Source organism: Blennius ocellaris (genome assembly GCF_963422515.1).
Source record: "Blennius ocellaris genome assembly, chromosome: 7".
NCBI lineage: Eukaryota > Metazoa > Chordata > Actinopteri > Blenniiformes > Blenniidae > Blennius > Blennius ocellaris.
In genome coordinates this window covers 7,523,913-7,544,527 of record NC_137656.1, presented here as the reverse complement: position 1 = coordinate 7,544,527, position 20,615 = coordinate 7,523,913, and the positions used below count along the sequence as shown (strand labels likewise).

At 40.6% G+C, this 20,615-nt stretch overlaps 1 protein-coding gene across 3 annotated transcripts in view; it reads left to right on the top strand.

Moving 5' to 3' along the window:
• The window catches only part of taok3a (TAO kinase 3a), a 76,132-nt gene that overhangs the window by 4,318 nt on the left and 51,199 nt on the right, over nt 1-20,615 (top strand). The gene's annotated exons all lie outside the window — the stretch shown is intronic.

Below are 20,615 nucleotides of genomic sequence, written 5' to 3'. Positions count from 1 at the left end.
TGACGCGCTCGAAATGGCAGATGTAGATATGTAGCTGAGCGCTAAAAACCCGAGCTGACCCAACATGATGTCATCTGAGGTGTGTAGAGCGCATGAGTAAGAAGCACTAGACTCGTGCCATCGCTGCAAAAAAAAACAAAAAAACAACAACAACAAAAAAAACCTGTCAGTTCTGAAGATTTATTTTTAAGACGCGTGCGATCGCGCACAATTCAACCCGGTATCAGGACATGTGCACCTGCAGAATCTGATTGAGATGCAGGGAGAACAAAACAAAAACATGCAGTGTCGATTATTCTCACAGGATAATTTGTTCTTTTGCAAGAAATGCCAATATGATCACAGCAGGAGAGAACTGGCTATCTCTGTCTCAGGTGTGTTACCTCTCCCAGTAATAGTTGCATTGCCCTACTTGGTTTTCATTCAAAGGTCACAGTGCCACTATTGTGCAAGTCCCCTTCCATATCTAGTAAGCTCGTCAGCCACGTTTTGACCATACAACCAAGTGACAGAAGCGTCTGAGCCGACACAAAACAGATGTTTGGAGCCTTTCACTGAGGGGCTTGACACTGAACAGGTCATGACGTGGTAGAATGAGTGTCTTCGACAGTTGGAACTCGCTGCGGTGAGCCACACGTGGCGAGGTGAAACGCTTTTACAGTGTGAATGTTGTGACACTTATAAGGGCAAAAGAGGACCAGCAAACAGAATCAGCAGACTAATGCTCTGTTTCTATTTGGTCTTTGTTGAGCACTGGCTGAGACAGGTCTATATGCAACTTGACAACCAGCTTCCTCTTCTAGACAGTCAGAGGCAGTCGTAAGCGTACTGCCAAGAGTCATGACTTTTTATAGAGCGGCTTGAGAGATTATTGAGACATTAGCCAGGGGTCTTCTCATGAATTTGCACAAATCCTTGTGTGTGTGCGTGCGTGTGAAAAGGACACATCAGCTGCTCTTGACAATTGGCTGATGTTGTTGTCAGAGACTAGATTGGGGTGGGGGTGGGGGTGGTGTGTGAGCCAGACATGCTTGCACTGAGGCCATCCATTTTCACATGGGACGGTATACATTTGGTTACAACTGAGGCAGATTTGGGCACTACTAGTAACATCAAAACTTTTCATAACTAGTATGATTTGATTGATTGCACTTGACAAGACGATGTTAGTTTGTGGGGCAAAAAGAAAATGCTAATTGGGACATTTGGCTCTATAATGTATGAATCGGTATGTAGATTTATTTTTTTTCCCTTTGCAAGTTTTTTATGTTCATGTGTTGCGAAGTACAAGTATCAGGATGGTATATATATATCCTCCAAAGGGCATCTCAATCAAAGGTTGCTGCTGGTACGTAATAAATGTGATTTTACATTTTCATAAATGCAAGATGAACTACAGTTTTGATAAAATGGCAAAGTAGTGCCATCTTAACAAAGTTCACACAGGTTTCTGATCTCTGCCCTCTACCCACTGGTAAAAAATGCAGAGGATTAGGTCAACCCTCTGCGTTATCCACCAGGCTCTACCGCTGTTGTCCCAGACTGCTAACGTGACCCCAGTCTGCACATGGGCCATGTTGACACCTGTTAAACCACTGCAACAAATCAAGCAACTAATCCACCATTTAAAAACTGGATATTTTGTTTAGTCTTATTGAGAGAAAATTTCTCTGCCATTATGCAGGGAAGAAATACACCAGTTTGAGCAGTCATGTTAGAAGAGACAAATGTGAGCAATAGAGCAGACAAAAAAAAATGTGTTAAAGAAGTCAAGCAGGCATGATGGTCACGGAGGTGTTGACTGACAATTTTACAGCTTGTACGATGTGTTGTCACACTGTCAGGTGATGGCGGCCAGCATAAAAACCTTAATTCAGTTGTTTTAGTCGAAAAGGGTGGGTGCTGGGCCATATATAACAGTATAAGTTATTGAACATTGCTGAAATTCACATCATGGCACCAAACTCTGCATTTAAAGTATGGAAATGCAAAAGAAAGAGGGCAATGTCTTATCATGTATTTGTGAGGAAATATAACTAATAATTGGTTATCGTACATTTGGTATTCAGTATTTGAGTTTACCACTTCTTGTCACATATGCTAAATGTTATATTGGAGTGCGCTCCATTGCTCCATTGCTCCATTGCTCCATTGCCATATTTTGCAGTTTGTCTCATCTTTGTTGTAACTGAGTGACGAACAGGGTCCTTGGTAGATAAGTGCTTATCTGCAGTCTGCACATGTGGCGTTTCGGGGACCTCGGTAAACTGTAGCTTAAAACAATAACAATATGCAGACGGCTGCAAAGACTCTCAAAACCTTTCTTCATACAGACATATTTTTAGTTAGAAAGTGACTGATAAATCAACAAAGAGTGTCTCATATTCAAAGTGACATGATCGCGAGTAAGACATCAAATCCGCTGCTGAGTGTTTGAGGAAGTCACATCTTAGGCCTCATTTACTCAATAAGGTTTCAAGTAAAATTGCATCGATTTTGTGTCTCCGTTTCAGAAAAGTGTGGCATTTACGCTGCAACATTTTGAAAACGATGTCTGTTTCCATGGAAATGGCAGCAATGCTAAAAACTATGTAGTGAGCATGTAGGGCCATGAGTTGTTGTTGTTTGTTGATGTAATGAAAACTACACACACACACACACACACACACACACACACACACACACACACACACACACACACACACACAGTGCGTGCATGCTATAAACATTAATGATGACAAGGATGTGAACATTTGTATGGACAAACAACTTTTAATGTTTTTACAGGTGACTCTCAAGTATAAAATGATCAAGTCCCAGGAGACCATAGACTGGGAGTCATGACACTCTGGAGGAAAACATTGTTATAGTCCATCTACTCGTGCGTGTACAGAATAATTATTTACTACGGCTATGGTGCATATGTGCAGTAGCAGCGTTTCACAAAAGTTGCTTTTTCCTCAGTTTACATAGATATAGAGTCAGCGTTTTCAAAAAGTTCCATCTTGGAAGATGGACACCAAAAACCTAGTGAAAGTTTTTCTCTAAAAGGTTGACTCTTGTGTTTTAACTTTTTTTTGGTTATACATCTAGGGCAACCTGTTGAAGTAAAAACCCTCCTTACACTTTCATGCAGTGGAAGGGTGACTTGTGAAAAATATATGAGAGAATTGTCAGTTTAGTCAGTGCGCCAGCAGTTTGGTGGTTTATGCTACAGTAGCAGAGCGCATCAATATTAAAGCACCCCTGTCAGGCTTAATGTTCTGCAGTGATCTGGTTTAGCATGTCTAATATAGGAATGCTGTCTCAGATGACAAGGAGAGAATTACCCCCCCACCCCCACCCCACCCCTGCTCCCTCTCCAACTCTCCAATACGTCCCATACTTGCGGATGTGTTCATGCGTATTGCTTTTAATGATGATTTCAAAAGACGGCAAAACTCTGCACTGCTGCCATATCTTGGGTTTGTGAAGCTGGCAGGAAGTAGTACAAGTAAAGTTATTTGGGAACAGGAATCATCTACAGTAGCAGCAGCACTGTATGTATTTAATTAACCAGTCATGAGAGCGACACACTCACTGCACATGTTCACAGTTGGGACATCGATAAGTATTCTTCTGGTGGACTTGCATACAGTGCACTGAAGAGGATGCTTATTGTTTCAATGAAGGTACATACAGAGCAACATTGAGTCTTCTTGTGACGCTGTAATTGCCCACCAAGTTATTAATGCTTTCTATTTCATTAAATGTTTGTGTAATTGTAAAAACTTTTCAAGGAAAAGGGTGTTCTTTTTTGTAATTTGTTAAAAGGCATATTTATTATTATTATTATTATTATTATTCCTAAAATGATCATTTACCACTATTGCAAAAGTGTTTATATGCAAACGTTGGGATGCACATATTGAAGTCACATCACCAAAATCTACAATAAAGAAAATCCCAAACCTATCAGCATTTGTTATATGGAGGTTATTTTTTATAAATACGGTATATGCATTTATTTATTTTAAAATAATCTACTGGGTAGCATATTAAAATTTATATGGATTGTTCTTCTAGTGAACTAAATGTATTTTAGATACAAGAATGTCTTTCAGGACTCAGAGATACATTGAACCTCCTCACCTGCAGCCCCAAGTTGTTAAGTTTTTAAACTCTTACTGGCTGTTAATAAATCTGAACATTTGTTTGAACTTCAAATTAACGAGAAATACAGAGTTCTCTTTGGACACGTATGGCTACTTGGCAAAAAAGTGGGGGAACTTGAGTTGTTGATTGTTGCAGCTGAGACTAGTGAAATGTTTTGTCTGCAAACGCATCATCTGTGGCATTTTGAAGTCAAAATTCTTCCGAACCAAAAAGAGAAAATGATGGTGTCGGTATTTGATTAAATCTCAGGTCTGCAGCCTTCCGCTTGTAATCTGTGACTTAAAACAAACCTATGTTACACACAAAGTACTCATATGATTGTAATCATGAATACAATTTCAAATACATCATTAACCTTATGAAATCTGTCAACGCTAACATTTAAAAATTCTATTCATTGTCACAAATACCCAAGTGGCAAACTCCTAATCGGAAGCTCTTTCAGCTGGTCTTTCTTCCAGCTCTGATCAGAAAACGCTATGCTTGACCAGATTAGGAGTCGCGGGGAGGAATCTGGATTGGATCGAGCCCTGGACCAGCAGCTGGTGCAGACCTGAGTCACGGCCTCAGTGTACTGAACACCGTCTCACAGGGGAAGGAAGTCAGGGCTCAACAGATGTCTCACCAACAAATGCCTCCCCGGTGACTGTGCCACCTCTGCTGTTCGCTCGCCACCTTGCACTGATAAGAGCTTCAGATCCGTGCTGAACTGCTCATTGTATTCGTCATCATAAAAATTCTTTGTGCATTCAAAGGTATTTATTGCCGCGTTTTCCATGAGGGCTTATCGGGAGGCACGGTGGCCTTCATTAACTTTGTGATTCAGCCTCTCCACCATAATGTCATATGGTTTAACTTGGGCGATATATATGTATTATATGCTAACCCAGAACAGATTGGCTGATAACTTTGTCACTCTTTTCTTGTGCATTACATGGCTTGTTGTTTTTCTCAAGTGTACTCCAACCCGTGTCATAAGAGAGGCATTTTGGCAAGTCCGCCTCAGTGGGTGTGGGTGTGGGAGGTTAGCGCGAGTGACTTGATTATAGCCCTTTATGAGAAGCGCGCCTCCAATCCTCTGGCAAGGTTGCAGCTGTGACCATGAGTCGGCCCCTCCACCCACCCCCTTTTTCAACCCCCATTACGTCTGGCTACATCTGTCTCAGGCGCTCCTGTGAAATCGGCGAGCCTCGAGCTGCTGTTCCATGACTAGGCCAAGTGGAAGTGCCGGGGAATTATGAGCAGCCATCACCATCACCCAAAGAGACACCACCACTGCTGATGGCCGACTCGTCTTATCTCTGCCAACCACCACCACCACCGCCACTCCTGGGTCCGGGGCTTAATTTAGCTTGGCAGAACAAGAGGAAACGAGTCAAACTGGGGTATTTTTAGAACCACATGGTATGGTTCATGGTACATGGAATATGGGTCTTTAAAAAACAAAAAAATTGAAAGTGTCATATCATAGATCTGCAGTTCGCATGTGTTCTACTGACATCCCCCTACGTGCAGACGGCTGGGAAAACTCTGGTATGCAGTGCTAGCGTAGCAGAGTGGGGTATGTCGGCGAGGCTTAGGGATGTATGAATGTGATGGACACGTTTGCTGATGTGAGTGGGGGTGAGGTAATACACTGCACCATGCCGGGCTATTTTGGGAGCTTCCCATCGCCCGCCCAAAGTGCGTCTGTGTCTCGTTCTTCTACATCATCGTTTTTACTCAGCACCTTTTCAGACATGTCCCGACTCGTCTTTCATTTTCTTTTTCAAGCGTGATCACGCGCATTTTGTTGATGTGGTGGCTTGAGCTCTTTCACTTCAAGCAAAATCATGGGGCCACTGTTCAAAGCAGTGCAATTTCTCCTGATGTGCTTTAATTGAGCAGTATTACCAAATGACTCTGTGCCTGACTGCATTACGCCAAACCTTTCTGGTCTCAGTGCCTCTGAACTTGACGCAAATGCTTGATAACTCCTCATCTGCTGGGCCTGTAGCATGTGTGCCAAAAAAAACCAAACACCACCCCCTCTCCAGTCCCAGGAGAATCTAGGCCTCTGCCCAAGCTCTGTGCAGCCCTAATGCTGCGACTGGACAGCCTCCATTGGGTCAAGTGGAGATTTACTTCTGTTGAATGTGGGCGAGATTGGGTTGCCTTCTCGCCTGCCAGCAGTGAAGCAGGATAAATCGGACATTCAGTTTTTGGTTTTTTTAGTTAACTCTGAGTATCGGTCTGGCTGAGCTTTTCCCTTTTGGAATGGGAATCCCCACCTAATCACTTAACATGTATTTCAGCATCAGCTTGACAGAATTGTGCCGGTTCTTTCTTGTGAGCATGGATGAAACCATCACTGATGTGATAGTTAATCAAACAATACTACCGTTTAGAATTTCTAAGTGAATTAATGCAAAATTTAGAATGCTTTTCAGGATTATACGGAGTGAGGAAAAGAGTTTCTCATGATCAATGGTATATGCTATTATCTGTCCTGGTTGTTAACCCCTGACTCACCAGACTGGATATGAGCTGTGTGTCATATCACCAAGTAACAGTAGAGTCTGTCGTGAGGAAAAATAATGTAATGCAAGTCTAAGTGAGTGCTTCTGCCACCCTTTTCTTGCTTAACAGTCCATACTGGGGACGCCTTTGCATGCCTTTGTGAACCCAGAGAGCCTCAGGTCAAACTGAACAATTGTCCAATTAGAGTGCGACTCGGCGTAAACTCTGCCAGCCAGCACCCAGCCACTTCCCTCGCTCTGTCTTGTTTCCTCTCTCCACCGCACGCGCAGATCTCATCATACACAAACACAAATAAACCAGATGTGCGTCGCTGTGAAGCCATACGGCAGACAGCCCCAGGATACTTGCCGGGACGATATTGTCCCGGAGGACTAATGAGGAAGTAGTTAAATGATCAGGCAGTGCGATTATCAAAGACACTGACATATGCGGGCACCCTTCCTGGTTTTTCCCAAGTAGTGGCCTGCCTCAATCATGTCCGGCTATTGTTTCTCGCTGTGAGGAGAATATTCCATGGGGAAGCACAATAAAAAAAATGCTTCAAGTTCAAAGTGGAACAGAAGGAATCGAGCAATTATTACTACCGCTTTGGTTTTTAAATTGTTTATTCCAGTTGTAGTGAGTGTAAATACACTGGCTATTTATGTAAATAATTCACTGGCAAGGTTTTAGATGTTGATTCTGTTCTTGAAAAGAAAAATGAAAGTCTTTAACTGTAATGTCAGGAAATCAATTTTATTGCTGTAAATTTAAATCAGCTGCAGCCAAAGTCTTCGGTGTAGATCTAATTTAACAATCAAGACTGCTTCACAACGGACCACAGGTAGAGATGCACCTAGACACTTTAAGCGCTTCTGTCAATCCATCACCATCTCTTCTCCCTTCTTAAACATTAATACGCATCCTCTCTTTGACTATGATATATTTGGCTGTGCGTTATAAATAAACTGTTCCCATTACTCATTTATGGCCTGTCCTTTATTTGTTCCCTGACAAATACTTGCAATATAAAAGTTTACCTGATTAATTATTGATCAAAGGACTTTCTGTTGAGTGCAGGGGTCATGTTGTCCATTCCACGTGGCGATATCAGGCTGCACATGTAAGAGAAGTATGTAGCATTCAGGAACATTTCTTTGAAGGATGGAGAGGCTACTTTCCAGTCCCGAAGAGAGGTTTACATAAGGGCTGCATGAGTTAATAGATCCCACCAGGAATGGGAAGCATGCACCAACGAGGGTGGTTCAAGATGAAGGGATCACAGCAGAATTTTAAAAAGGGAGAGAAAGAGGGAAGACTGTTTTGAAAGAAAAGCGTTTGTGGTTTTCTGTCATGTTCTGCATCTTTTCATGTTAAATGTAGCTAATTTGCCAAATATAAAAGTCAACTAAATAAAAAGCCAATCAGATAAGGATTCCTGCCAAATGTTATAACCAAATAATGATTAGAAGGTTTAGTGCCTAGACTCCAAGTGAAAAATAAGAAAATGGGCCTGGGACTTGTTATGGCAATCCAATGTGTTGCTGTGTTTCTGTCGTTTTCATGTAAATGGGCATTGTTTTCAAAATGTTTCCATGTAAATCCAAATCGTCTATGGAACAAAAACAGAAAATCGATGTCGGCCTGTGTTTCCTCTCACTCTGTAAGAGTCCATTGACCGTATTAATGAATGGACTCCAGCTTAAAACGCAGGTTTTCTGAGGAGAGGCTCATCTACCCACACTCGGAAAACCACAGAGATATATCATTTGGCATGTTTTTGATTTAGTTTTTTTTTTTAGTCCTGTCATATTTCCATGAATTTTATTAAAAAACTTTTGCATTTTAACTATAGATTTGACAAAACAAATGATTTAAAGACTGTATATCTCACTGTTAGAGGCTTTAACCTGTAAAAACAGAAATTAGTTAATAGAACAATCGATTGCCAATGACGATTCAAATTTGTCATTGACCACTGTACGTCTCAGTTAACACACGTTAGCTCAGGTCATTCATCCACTGTCATGGGGAAACCTTTCTTTGCTCTCATCCACTCTGTCCCAGTTGTTCTGCTTCCTGTGGTCAGGACTGACTAATTTCACAATTGTTTAACAAAGCTCATCAATACTCAAGTGACCGAGGTTTTAAAGACCTGATGCTTTACAGTCGCCATATTGATTTTCTTTTCATGTAAATAGCCATCTACAGCTGTATTGTGCACGTGCACGCACACCCAGCCAATCCAATAACGGTATTAAAAAAAGATGGAATTTTGTGATTTGGATTAAATCACATTACAAAAATATTTGTGATACCTTTCAGCTATTTGTTCGGATCAAGTCAGTTCTCTGCAGGGTAGATATTCATTATTTTTTTATTAAACTCCCTGTGTGTGCGCCTGTGCGTAACAGGCCTGGATGAATCAGTGCAGATCTAAAAGAGGAAGGGGGAGGCCAAGTTCTGAGCCCGAATTAATTCCCAAACTAATTGCGGGCAGACTTTACAGGGGATAAAAGCTGAAATCCTAAAGCTTTAAAACCCATGGGCCCTCTCCCACTCGTTGTAAGCCCCAGCGATGATGTACATAATTTATACCGTCAGTGTATATTTTACAAAGAAGAAGAGGCAAACGAAGAAGCAAAACACAAGGGGAACGACTCAGTGGCCTAGATGCATGTTTCCTTTTTGGGGTTTCCTCTGCTTCATTTCCTCTCCCCGTCTTCTTTTTGTCATTGTTTTTTACCTCTTTTACAGGAAGACGGCGCTTTGAGGTTAGAGGTTAATATGCTGAGACCGATTCATGACATGTTGAAACTTTCGATGGCTGATATCAGGGGATTTCTGTCTTGACTGAACACCATCAGCTCCTGTACCGCTGATGAACTGAAAACGACTGTGGCGCCATGTCATGCGAGTGACTTTGTGGCATCTCTCTTGCGCGCTCTCACTCTATGGTCTCCTTCAGAAACCGGCTCTGTGTCTTTCGCTAGTGGTTGCAGGACATTTTTGTTCAGGTTATCATGAGGCTGACAGCTCTGGGAGTCCAAGCCAGAAATGTATAACCGTGAATCACAGAAACCTCCATCGCCTCACCAGATCACCCACTCACTCACCTTCCGTCCCACCAGGGTTCGGCGAGCAACTGTTCATGTCATCAGTGGGGGTTTTTTTTTTTTCCCTTTCAAGAAATTTAAACAGGACGTCTCACAGGCTAGAGCGTACACGTCTTAAAGCCTTCACACACGAGAGGTGGATTTTCTCTTCCTTGTTTCCATAAGTCAACGGCATTCTCATGGTGCCTGCTTTCCACAGACAATGTGAAAAATGTACAGCAAAATCACAAGAATATGGCCAAAGATTCCCTCAGCAAATGAATTCCACTATCAGTAACATCAGCAGGGACAGATCTGTTGATGGCTGGTTTGATCAAATGGTAAACTGCCCTCTATCATGGTTGTTGTGTTTTGGCTGTGAATTGTGTTATTTTTCATCACTCACAAATACATTTGATTTAGATTTTTTTTTTCCTGACAGTCATATGAAGCAGCAGAGTGAAAGGAGTACACTGACATTGGGTGTAAAGTACTGAGTAAACACAAGTTTGCACCAGATAAACTCAAATCCATTAGAGAAAGAAAGAATGTCAGATTTGAGGTCTGACTAGAACTATCACCTGAACCGAACTTTGGTTTTTATGGATCCTGAAAAAACTCAGCCAAGGTAAGGGGGGGATAATATTTTGGAAATCAATAGAAAATTTACAATTTGTCATTATTATAATTTTTTGTTCTGAAAGCTTCTGTGAGACGGACTGAAAACACTTCACAAACACAGATGACAGTATCGGCAAGAAAGGCAGGTTTTGATATACAGTACTGACCCACATTCTTCATACCCTTTGTCTTCTTGGATTTAGTTCTAAAAATATGTATGACTTTCAAGTGAGTATTTTGAAAGCTGATATTAGGTGATCCATTCCAAACCATACATGTTTATACTGTGAGTAGACTTTTCTTTCTTAACCTTTTAAAAATGGAATACACCCAACATTACTGCTTCATTTGCCAGTGATGGGTAGGATTATCACCGCTGGATGTTGACTCGGTAGTTTTATTTTATGGGAATGCGCTGAAGAAAATGTATTTTTGGAAGTTGTTCAGTCAGTTGGGAGATTTAAAATAGGCTCATGGTCATTGCTTTGGTTTTGTCCAGAGAGTCGTTGGTATTTCTCTGAATTCAGCAAATTTTGGTTGGCAGATTAGGAGAGAAAGCCTTTTGAAAACTGTAATACTTCCTCTGGGAAGGGATCCGCATGTACGTCTTACACCAGACCACAAGACATTACAGATGCACGATTCGCTCACTGGATCAAAGAAAGGTGGATGTCGCAGACGAGGCCAGCAGTTGCAGGACTCCGCGGTTAACGGAGCAGCAGTCGCTCCCGGCTAACAGCAGCTCAGCTTGTCTGTTAAATTTCAGTCTCATTAATATTTCATTATGAATAAAATTCGGCAAGTAGCGTCTGCGTGTCCTACTCACTGTGATAATGTCTGTCTCTTGCACTGCGTCGACGATGGAGCATGCAATGGGCTCTCTATTAATCTTTCTGCTGCTCTTGATTGGAAAATCCTGTTGGGCTTTAGAGTAGCACTTCACTCAGTTCTCAGCCCTGTCTGTGTGTGCGCACACACACACACACACACACAGACACACAGTGTGTGTGTGCGCACACCGCTGATTAAATGACTGGAGCCCTTCATGTAATCATCACGTGCAGTCCACGGCTGTGCTCATGTAGATGCACCAAACCTCCATGTATTTGCACATCTTGGATCATACATTCCAAATCTCATGCATTTTGCATGGCCTTTTGGGAGAGCAGAATAGGGCCGCAGCGGCAGGATGACTCACAGGCCGGTGGAGGCTTTTGACCACTGGCACTTGTTACCAGGGTGTCAGAAACCGGCCCGACGGCTTGTCATGTGGCCTTGATGTCAAACAGCTCGAGACTGATCATGTCAATGCCATTCTGTCATGTATGTATGCTGCTGAATACTTGTTTGTAGTTGCACAAACCCTAGGTCTCCAGTACATGCATGCACACAAGCCCTGAGCATGCTCATATGGGTTCCTTTCTTTGTTTTTCATTGTGATTTCACAGCGTCTGTGGGGTTTAGATTATTTTCAGTTGCCATGAAAATCAATACCGCTGGGAATTGATGGTGTCATAAACAGGTCCTGGATTATTGCCTTGTCGATGTGGTCCATCTAGTGGTTTAAGTCCCAGGTGAGGCTGGGTTTGATGTGACCAATGGGAATTACCGGTACACAGATTGATGGAAACGCCAGCTTTTCCCTTTCATAGCAGTTTAGCACCAGACACAGCTTGGCGTGTCATCCAGGGTTGTTAATCTGGCACACGACACCTTGACCACCAAAGTACTGCCAGTTTAAATGTCATTACCTTGTTTGATTTACAGATTCCTTTCCTTATCTGACCACCTTCCTTTTGCATACTAACAGGGGGAAGCTGGAATGCCTGGAAAAGGTGTAACTTTTTAAAACATTCCGACTCCGTATCCATGGAAACAGGGGAAAATACTACTTTTATTGAAAAGCTGGAATTGCGCATGCGTGCCATGGGCGTAGTAAATAGTTCATACACAGGTAGATGGACAATAACAACAATGGTGGCCTTCAGAGTAGCATGACTCCCAGTCTTTATTCTCTTGGAACTTGGTGGTTTTATAGTTGAGTCACTCGGAATAGCAATTCAACTTTGTCATCTGTCCATAGGAATGTCTGTGTACATGATATTGTTAATAGCAATGCATTGTTCTCTGCGCGCATTTGTGGTTTCATTACATAAAATTGTAATGAAACCACATAAAATCTAAAACGATGTAGCATGCTAGCTACATCGTTTTTGATTTTTCTGAAAAGAAAAGGCAAAATTATTATTATTATTATTATTGTTATTATTGTGTGATTTTGGTTTCTCTTCCCCCCACAGCCTGAAAACATGTATTTGAGGTTGATAAATGACTTTCGATTGATTTAAGGTCTTTGTCTCCGATTACCCTGTAATTGTCTCCTTTACCCTACGACCCTAATTTAAATGGAAGATAAATGATTGGATGGATTAATGAATACATTTTCTAAAATCAGTAGCAGTAATCTCACTGCTACTCCATTATAAGTTGTATCATAGTTGTACCCATTATTAATGATTGCTTGAAGTGAAAATAGTAAATATTCATAATTGATGCATTTTGTATTGGTTTTTTTTATTAAAAAAAAAACTCTATATTTCATATATGGTTCACAGACTACTATAGTTCAATGAATTGTTGGGCTTGTCAGGTTTTTTCATGAACATAACAGTCCCAACTCAAAATCCTTGTAAACACCTCTTTGTTTACAATGATCCTCCTCAGATTGTACTCCAGCTGAGAAAGTAATTAGCTCCGTTCATGTGACTGTGCTATTTTTTGATTGTGCCATAATCGTGTAAGCATGCACGAGCAGGGGAAGTGTCCCAGCGGGACACAACTCTGGAAGTTGAATAATTATGTGTTGTTTTATTTTTAGATTGTGTTTGTATTTGCTTTTCTCTATCGTCCTGTTAGAATATCCAAACAGTGCCTAAACTTGAAGTGGTTCATCCACATTCTAAATGCTTCAAAAACAATCGGGGACATGGTTAGATGCATGGAATTGGGGAAATTCCTGATTTGAATCGCATTATAGAGTATATTTGGATAATATGTACAGGAATGCTTTGCAGATGAAAATGAATTCTAGTGTAAATGATTTCTGATCTGTGTAAACAAGGTTACAATCATACCAAGTTTGTAAATAACTCAATTATTACATGTTATTACACAGAGATAGTGTATGCCTATTGATGCTTAATGTTGTTAAAGCAGCCTGGATATTTTTTCAGGGGGGGAAAAAAGGAAAACAAATTCATATTTGTCAAGCATCGTCGATGGTGATAATACAAATACACCTTTTTAAACTAGGGTAAGAAATGAAAGCAATGGCTCAGATACTATGATTTGTAGGATACATGCGTATCTTGACAGTTTTTTTGGGTTTTTTTTTGTGCAGGTGTCAAATCTTACAGATTCTTCATTGAACTATCTGACCTTTATGTGTCAGCTTTATGGATTATACTTGGTGTGTGTGTGTGCCGGTTAACCCTTTGACCGACTGGCCTCCAGTCACCCGACCCTGTCATTAACCCCCCTTCCATTGGCTCATTACCCTCTGAGCAGGCCACAGCAGTGACGTGCAGCCCAACGCTTCAGTTTTACCATTAATCCTGTTCATTTGACATATCTATATTTTAGATAGGAACAAGGCAGGGTCATATAAAATCTGTTTGACTCATCGGCTGGACTTTTTCAGCCATTTGCCATAAATGTGTCTTTTTTTTCTTTCTTTTTTTTTTTTACATGTTTTTGTGATGCTTTGTTTTAATGATCCAAATGAACAAAAATGTACACACGCTCTCGAGCAAAAGATTGTCCTAGAAACTCTGTCTTTATTGTACACTCTGTGCCTTTGTACCTTTCACATACTGTATAGACTCTTTCTGACACACTGCCAGAAGGCGAGCTGATGTGGGATGGCTCCTGTCCAAGTTAAAAAAAAAAAAGAGAAAATCTAGGTTAGTGGGAGCCCTGGGGTGAGCAAGTGTTGTTTTAAATTTGTATTTAAAAAATGTTAATCATTAAATCAAATTCACCTGAGGATAGTGACAGAGGCCCTACTCGCAGAGGTGCACATGCAGACTGTTTCTGTGAATTGCTTCAAATTAATTAGATGTGGGTTTTTTTTGACATAATTTGCATGTGCATGTTGGTTTTTGTTGGGTGAGTCAGCTTAGAGGAGGTGGTGCTGGTAGTCATGCTTTTAAAATAATAAGCAGGGCAGTGGTAGGCCTTAAAGGGTTTTAAAAATAAAACAGTTTCACCAAAATGAATTGCCTTGTGAGAAACGGGAATTATGTAAACATGAAACTCCCACATTTAGACATGCTACACCACAGGCATGCCACAGGATCGTCATGATGGCGTAAGCAGTGAAGACATGAACATATTGTGCACATTTAAAGTTTATGTATCATCCAAACTGTTATCAAATTTGATCTAGAAATAATTTGTACTGCTTTGTAAATGATTGAGTTCCTTTTGGCTCCTTTTTTTTGTCTGTGTGTCTTATTTGTAGTATTTTAAGATTGTTTTCATTCATTTTTAAATGGCCAGGCTGAGCGAGAGCTGTAAACATCCATCTGTCTGGTACTGTGTCCAATTTGTTCACCAATTCAGTTTAAAGTTATGTAGTATGCCATAACTACAAAAGGTAATCATCAAAAAACATTAAATAAAAATTCATATAGTTATTTTCAATAAACTCGAAGCAAGAATACTCTGTTTTGAGTCCTGACTCGGGGGTCTTTCTCTGGAGTTTGCGCATTCTTACTTCCTGGGCATCTAAAAACATGCGTATGAACATTTTCTCTGTTTTAGAAATCAGTCAACTTTATTGTTTACTAAACATAGAGATAATTTATCTGCCTCGAATGTCTGATGCATGTAGCTGTATATGTTAAAATACCAAACATTTTTAGTAATAGACGGTGGATATTCTCTCCCTCTGCTGAATATATCCCTTTTTCTAAATTAGTTTGACTTCATTCATAGTGTATCAAGCTAATTTACTAGTAAATAAGACAAGAAAAGAAACCATCACATAAGTTAACCACATCAAATGAGTAACTCTTATTAGGCACCTTTTGGTAATTTGGACTTAATGCTGGACTTTCCATTACATTAATTTGAAAGTCAGTTATTAAAAAAATCATTAGATTATTCCTCTTTCATTTTTATTTCTTATCAAAGCTAGGGGGAGAAAGGACTATGGGAAATGGGTAGTGCTCTGGATACAAATATAAGCTCAGGAAATGCCATACTCTTTTTTTTTTCTCTCTTCTTTATTTCTTCTGAATGTTTTTTGCTTTCTTTTTTCTCTTTTCTTTTCTTTCACTTGACAAGAGCAATAGGAAATGTCACACTCTAAATAACAACAGGAAAGAAATAATTTATATTTTTTGTATTTAAAAAAAAAAAAAAAAGGACCATTAGTTTGCAATAACAAACTCTTCAATCCATGAGTGATGACATGCCACAAAATCCTTGTTTTACTGTAAGGTGGGTGTTCATGCTGTCACTCAAAGTCTAGCAGACAGACTAATTTCAAACAATATTCATAGTGAGAGGGCCTCTGACAGGATCTCCATGGTTATTTAGACACGCACAAACTGTGATACTCACAGCTGAAGTTGCCAATCCCCTGGTCTTAAACAAGTGCCAAAAATCTCTCAAAAAGCTACTGATAATAGTGGTGCAGTTTTTAAATATTCTCTTTTATTTGCAGTTTATTGTCCTGTTCAAGGACACTGACTTGTTGAGAAGAGCAGCCAAACTGTCAACCTGTTGTTCGGTCAGAGCTGAAGCAGATCAAGACCCTTAACAACACAATGGCTGGTCAGTGACGATCCCCGTTGAGGTAGAAGGTGTTGGTTATATGAACTGAGAGGATGCTCCCCCCCCCACCTCACTTCAAAAGCAGAAAAGCATCTGATTGTCATGTTTGATCAAAGTGCCGCTTCCTAGAGCGAAACCCGCTCTCCTCCTACTCTCCGCTCCTGCTCAAGTGTGTATGTGTGTGTGCAACCTGTTGATCCTTATAACACTCCTGTGACGAGAGCTACCTACAAATTACGGCCCTTCTCTTCATCCCATACTTACTCTGATGTGCAAAATTGTGTGCGAGGGACTGCTGAATAATGTAACGGAGTATGGTGACACTGAATGAAACTCTCTGCGTGTCTCATTCAAGTGTCTGCACACGCGCGAGCGTGTATTTATTTATGGGGGGGGGGGTTGGCAAGGAAAGTTCTGATTGATTTAGTGGGTTTGTGAGAAAGTCTGTGAGTTTGCAAAGAGGAGAGACATTAGACCACACAAACTATTGACTGGGTTAGGTTATGTTGGAAAAAAAAAAAAAAAGCTCAGCTAAAAAGGCATGAGCACCGATGGTTGCCAGAGAGGATGAATGGCTTTAATAGAGAAAACTCCGGGCTTCACTCCAGAGACACACGCACACGCACTGAGCACTTTGGATTCATGGGATTTCTCTGAAAAGCTTTCTCACTGTGCGTGCGTGCGTGTGTGTGTGTGTGTGGGTTTGTATGTGTGTGTTCCTTTTATTACCCTTTTCAGACAGGTACAGATGTAGCCTATACAGAAAGCACAGTCCTAATGCTTCACCTGATGACTCTTTCAGATAGGGCACAGGTTCTCCATATAGATGAAGGAATCACACTCTTGACTCTATATATGGGGAGGTGTGGGCTGCTGGGAAATTAGTTTTTCAAGCCCCCCAAGTCGAGAGAGAGAGTGAAAGGACTTTTGTAGCGTCACGGATGGAAAATATTCCGAGGCACCCGAAAATAACTACAGAATCTATTCCAGCGGTCATAGATCGCTTATCTCCTCTGAACTTTCCGGCCTGGGAATGAACTTTCTCAAAGCCATCCATGTAGGCATTCGGACTTATGTTAGATTATCCCGGAGCTTTTGATTTGGCTGGAATTATCTCTTTGTGTTTTCTCACCATTGGTGATCCTCAGGGCACTGACATGGGCAGATGTAGCTTTTCCAACACAAACAATCTCCTTTCAATCAAAAGACTTTCAGTTTTCATCCAAACAACATTATCGTGGTCCAATACGCAACTAAGGACTGGAAAGTCATTTGTTGCAGCAAATGACTGTTTCTATGAGCTAAGATCAGTCCAGCTAATTTTTTTTAATATAGTGCTTAAAGAGGAGAGAGACTGGTGTCAAATTACATGCATTTGACACTTTGTTTGAAATGCGTTTTTTCAGACTGACTGAGGGAGTAATAGGCCAGTTAAGTTCTAGAATCCAAATGTTTTATTTGTTTTGTTACTTTTTTGTACATATTAGAAAAATACTCAGAGAAGTTAATTAGAGGGAATGGAGTGTCGTTGGCTTTTGTCGAAGAGACGTTGAAAATGCTGCAGACCCCTTCTTTTATATGCCACAATATTGCAGTAAAGGCAAATACGAGCAGGCCCACCCACTCTCCTGACCTCCTGCTATCTCTAACACCTCCCCAAGGGGATCCAGGACCTCAGATTGGGACTATGGGACGTAAAAGATTTGGGAACTAAAGGTTACAGTTATTGTGAAAGAAAGCAAAATATCTCTATGAAATGCAAGAGTAATTCCTACCATGTAAATATTTAAGTATTGGAAATACTCGGGGTGTTCCTCTGAAGCATACACATGTGTTTTTCATGTGTGAGTGGTGAATGAATAAAATAAATATCATGATGTCAAAGCTCCATATAGCCCGACTGCCTGCCGTCCACCATATTGTATAATGGAGGGGGATTATCTTTCCTCCACAGCCCCTGGCGACTCCCGGACACCTTCCAAAGGCCCGAGGCTAACTGAATATTGCATAGCTGCCACTTTGCACACTGATCCTATATATGGACACATGTGCATGGGGTGGGGGGGTAGTGAAAATCTTTCCCACGTGTGGAGGCCTTCATGTGTCATGGTTGTCCTTGTGCTGTTCTCACTGTATAACGCCCAGTAAGGCCGTCTCGCTGCAAGTGGATTTTCCACATCAATATGGAGATTAAGATTGATATTGACCTAAAGCATCCAGGGTGAGAAATGGAGCTCCTGCGTTTCGTCACAAGTGGGGTGCTGTTGAGAGCTAATCTACTTTAATTGACGTGTGGGGAGGGTTGTTGCGTCACACATACACACACGCATATACACGTATATATATATATATTTTTTTTCTTTCTTTCTTTTTGTCCACCAACCAAAGTGCGGGCTTAATGCTTGCAAGCACTGAACTGCCTAAAATATTTAGGCAGCGTTCAGTTACATCAGATTGACCCAACGGAACTTTGTCAAAGGGACAAAACACAGCTGTGCTCATTGGAATCAAGAAAATTGTCCAGATAATAAGCAAAGGAGAGGAAATGAATGACACTATCGGTTCCGGCAATCTTGGTAATTAATAGAAAACAATGGTTGTCTAATAGCAGGTCAAAATAACATCAAATTTGAAAGCATCCAACGGTATCATCCTCCCTGACCATGTCCATTTCATTTCACACACATTTTTCACTTTTTCATTAAAAAGACACTTAGATGTCTCTTTTAATTGGTTAACACCCCCAATTTAAAGCGTGTTTCATTTCTGACCAATTTAATTTTATTATGTTATATTCTAGTTTAGTGTTCATTTATTAATTTCAATTAAAATCCCCATAAGTATTAACCAATCAAAAATCAAAAGAACATAAAAAAGTAGACTTTTTTTTTTCTTTATAATTCTGCCTGTTTGACCTTTTGCACATCACTCCTGGTGCTTCTTCTTGCCATTTGTGGACACAAGTGATGCCACGGTTTCTGGACCTGATCAGAACTGGCAGCTCGAGTTGCTTCTTAATAGCACACAAGATCACAGTTTTACTTTTGCTGCCCGGGGTAATTTTATATTTCACATACTTGTTCTAGTGAGAATAAAAATGTGGATTCAAATACTTTTAACCAGAGTATGAGTATATGCGGCTATGGTGTTCATTTGTGACACCTGAGTAGATTATCAACCTTGAACCATTTCATGTCTCATATATGCATTATGTCTTTGTACCAATATAAATCCGGAATTAAAATTGAACTTGCCTATGTGGATGTGGAATCCTGCAGTGTGCCACCTGTTGACTGTATATATATTTTCTGGATTCATGTGCACATTTATGAGACTGAATCTCACAATCAGGAGGGGCTTCTGCAAGAATTTGGGCTGCCATTTGGGCATTTCTTTCCATTCTATTGCATGTAACTGCAATAAAGTACATATAAAATCTTTGTATTTGTTCCTCATCAGTTTTAATTCCGAGTTGACAGCTAATCTCAATGATAGGTCTGTAGAGGTGAGAGGAAAATGCTTGAAAATAAACTACATATGAGACGTTATCCTGGGGCTTTCGGTCGGTGGATAGTCCACTTATTTGTCTCGCATTTGTCCTTCAATCCACCAGTGCCCACATTTATGGTGGCATTAGCTTTAAAACTAATCTGGCGGAGTAACAGTGGTAGTAGCTGATGGTGTGAGTGTGTTTGTATGCATGCATGTCTCAGAAGTGTCACTAAGCTCTTGAGATGAGAGCCGCCCCGAAGTCTCCAAATCCCGCTTTACAGCGCGGAGTATGCATGTGTGTATGTGGGTATTCTTTCACTCTGTGAAAAAAATGAGTCACAGCTATAAAATGCCGCCCTGGCAGCATAATCAGAACATTATGTTTAGTTTCTTTCTATCTCACTGGATTAGTTTATTTTCATCCGGGGGGAGCATTTTGTGTGTCTGTGTGTTGTAGAAATCACCGTGTGCATTTGTGTGTTGCTTCAGCTTTATTTAAAGCTGTTTCAGTCACTACAGGATGCATCCTTGAAACACACTTACCTCCAGCATGAATCATCAAAAGGTCACCTCACTCAGCATCAGCCACGACAGGAATCATGGAAACTTAACTTGGGGAGTGTTGTGTTATGGTGTCGATTAAATAAAAAGTAAAGACATTTGATTAGTTGTCTTAACAATGCTTGTTGACACTTGAAAGCCTGTACTTTTCTGATGATGAATTATGTCACAACTGTATGATGATGCATTTGTTGTGGGATGAGCAGCAAAGCTGAGTACACCGATTTTGCCCATAAGAAACTTATAGCTGCATCAGCTGATAGACTGATTTTTTTAGTTTTGTATTTTTTTTTAATGCTTCATTGCAAATTTGTCTCTTTCATTAACATTCCCCCCCTAAATCTTACAGTC